This window comes from Helianthus annuus, chromosome 16 (assembly GCF_002127325.2).
Source record: "Helianthus annuus cultivar XRQ/B chromosome 16, HanXRQr2.0-SUNRISE, whole genome shotgun sequence".
Taxonomy (NCBI): Eukaryota; Viridiplantae; Streptophyta; class Magnoliopsida; order Asterales; family Asteraceae; genus Helianthus; species Helianthus annuus.
In genome coordinates this window covers 191,599,485-191,603,008 of record NC_035448.2, presented here as the reverse complement: position 1 = coordinate 191,603,008, position 3,524 = coordinate 191,599,485, and positions in this window count along the sequence as shown.

Sequence of the window (3,524 nt, the reverse complement as noted above, 5' to 3'; positions counted from 1 at the left end):
CGCCCGCAAGGACGTCATGATGACGGACGAAGCACGTCCGACGAAGGTCGCAAGGCCCACCCCCGTCGACCAACCGGAAAAATGGGTTCTCAACCCAACGCATCCGGAACAGAAGGTCACATTGGGTCATGCCTTATCCTCGACCACCAGAGCGCACCTGAAGGAGCTCCTCTTCAGGAACCAAGACATTTTCGCGTGGACCCCCGCAGACATGACAGGGGTCCCACGTGAAATAGCGCAGCACTTTTTGAATACCAAACCAGGTATCAAACCAGTGATCCAAGGCCAACGCCACCTTGGGTCAGCTAAAAATCAGGCGATGCAAGAGCAGATCGAAGAACTGCTCTCCGCAGGTATACTGCGGGAAGTCAAGTACCAGACCTGGTTATCCAACCCTGTCATGGTAGAAAAACCATCCGGGGGCTGGCGCATGTGCGTCGATTATAAGGACCTCAACAAGGCCTGCCCCAAGGATTGTTACGCGCTTCCAGAAATCGACGAAAAGGTCGATAACCTCGCACCATTTAGGTGGAAGTGTTTCCTCGATTGCTACAAAGGGTACCACCAGGTACAAATGGCACTTGAGGATGAAGACAAAACGGCATTCCGGACCCCAACCGGAAATTACTGCTATACAAAAATGCCGTTCGGGTTGCGCAACGCGGGCTCAACCTACCAGAAACTGATGAACGACACTTTCCGCGGTCAAATAAGCAAAAGTGTCGAAATCTATATGGACGACCTGGTCGTCATGAGCATGGAGGAAGATACCATGCTCACTGATATAGAAAGAACATTCCAAACTCTGCGAGGCGTCAACATGAAGCTCAATCCAGGGAAATGCTCGTTTGGAATGGAAGAAGGCAAATTCCTTGGGTTCATCGTCACCAAAGATGGATTCAAGGTAAACCCGGAAAAAGTGCAGGCGATCGAGCGCATGCCATCGCCTGCATCGATGAAAGATATGCAACGCCTGGCCGGAAGGCTGGCGGCACTCAACAGGTTCTTGGCTAACCACGCAGCCAAGTCATACCCTTTCATCAAGACCCTGCGAAGCTGTTCAAAGAAAGAACAATTCCAGTGGACCACAGAGGCCGAAAAGGCCTTCCAGGAAATGAAGGAGTGTTTGATACAACTCCCAACACTAACCGCACCATGCAAAGATGAGCCACTCATCTTATATCTATCCGCTGCAGACAACGCAGTGGGCGCGGTGTTAATAGTGGAACGAGCGGGGGTTCAAACACCCATCTATTATATCAGCAAAATGCTCAACGACCCGGAGACGAGATACTCGATAATGGAAAAATTGGTACTAGCACTGGTGCATGCTTCAAGACGGTTACGACGCTACTTCGTAAACCACATCATCACAGTACTAACCAATTACAGGATCGGCCCGATCCTGTCCAAACCCGACATCTCTGGGAGATTAGCAAAATGGGCAATTGAGCTGGGCGCACATACAATACATTACAAACCGCGCCCTGCCATCAAAGGCCAAATCTTAGCTGATTTCGCCGCTGAAGTACCAGCGGATCGCATCCAAGAATGCGAAGAATCCCAAAATCCTGCGCCCCCACCACCCTCCTCAGAAGTATGGGCACTATTTACCGATGGTGCATCCAACGAGGACGGCGCGGACGCAGGTCTGCGACTCGTCAGCCCTGACGGCCAAGAGCTTACATATGCCATCCGCCTCGACTTTAAAAGCACCAACAATGAGGCAGAATATGAAGCACTATTAGCCGGGCTACGTTTAGCAGTCAAAATCGGCGTGCAACATCTGGAAGCGCACGTCGATTCCTTGTTAGTTGCGGGCCAGGTACGCGGCGACTATGCCGCCAAAGGGGATATCATGATCCTCTACCTCGAGCAAGCCCTGCAGCTAAAATCCAAATTCGCTTCATTCAATATTCGACACATTAATCGAAGCGAAAACAAATCTGCGGATGCACTATCAAAACTTGCATCCACCAGCTTCCAACACTTGGCAAAGGAGGTACGTATCGAGATTCTGCAAAATCCTTCGGTTCCTCTACGCCAGGTCAGTGTCATCCAATACGGAACAACGTCATGGATGACACCAATTATCGCATACCTTCAGTCAGGTGTGACTCCCGAGAGCAAAACAGAGGCACGTAAGTTGCAATACAAAGCGTGCCACTATCAAATGGGAGACGGTATCTTATACCGAAAGTCATACCTCGGACCGCTCCTCCGATGCGTTAATCCACAAGATGCCACATACCTTATCCGAGAAATACATGAGGGCATATGCGGCATACATGCCGGACCACGCATGGTCGTGGCAAAAATCATGAATGCCGGGTATTACTGGCCCGGCATGCACCTGGACGCCGTCAAAGAATTACGCAAATGCATGGACTGCCAGCGCCATGCACCAAAAACTTTGCGGCCAAAAAACAATCTGGTCCCCGTCACTACTGCATGGCCTTTTCAAAAATGGGCGATCGACGTAGTGGGACCATTCCCGGACGCACCAGGTGCAGTTAAATTTATCATAGTGGCGGTTGATTACTTCACAAAATGGGTAGAGGCGAAACCACTCGCTTCAACTACTGCTATGATAACAAGAAAGTTCATTTGGGAACACATCATCTGCCGTTTCGGTTTACCAATGTACATTGTTACCGATAACGGCACCAACTTCGCTGCCGACGAATTCCAACAATGGCTAGAAGAGCTGAACATCAAACACATATTCTCGTCAGTCGCACACCCACAAGGGAACGGCCAAGTCGAGAGTATAAATAAAGGCTTAGTCGAAGGAATCAAAGCACGATTGGGAACAGCCAGGCGTGGCTGGGTAGATGAACTCCCAAGCATTTTATGGGCTCACCGCACTAGCCCAAAAACAAGCAATGGGGAAACACCTTTCAGCCTCGTCTACGGGTCTGAAGCGGTGATACCCGCAGAAATGGGCCTCCCATCTCCTCGAATGTTGGCTATCGAAAAGCTAGACAACAACAGGGAACGTAGGATCGATTTGGACCTCCTAGAAGAAAGGCGCGAGAACGCCGCCATCAACGAGGCCAAATACAAATCCAAACTGGAAAAATATTACAACGCGCGAGTCCGCGTTTGTACTTTCACTCCAGGAGACTACGTCCTACGTGACAACGAGGCATCTAACGCCGAGCGCCCAGGAAAACTTGCCCCCAAGTGGGAAGGACCCTACCTCATCAGCGAGGTCTTAGGGAAGGGCGCATACAGGTTACAAACACTAGAGGGCGAACCTATCGCCAGAACATGGAACGCACAACAGCTTAGACGCTGCTATATGTAAGCTATGTTCCTACACTCTCTATGTAACCTATTGGGCCGCAGGCCATTTGCAAATAAATAAATAAGCAATTTTCTACATTATTGTTTGTTATTACTATTACAAATGCGTGTTCCACTTTGCGGTATCCCAAAAACAGATTGGCAAAATCTTCATTCATGATACCCATACAAAGTGGTAACCACACACAAATATTGTAATAGGCCAGCAAAAGACA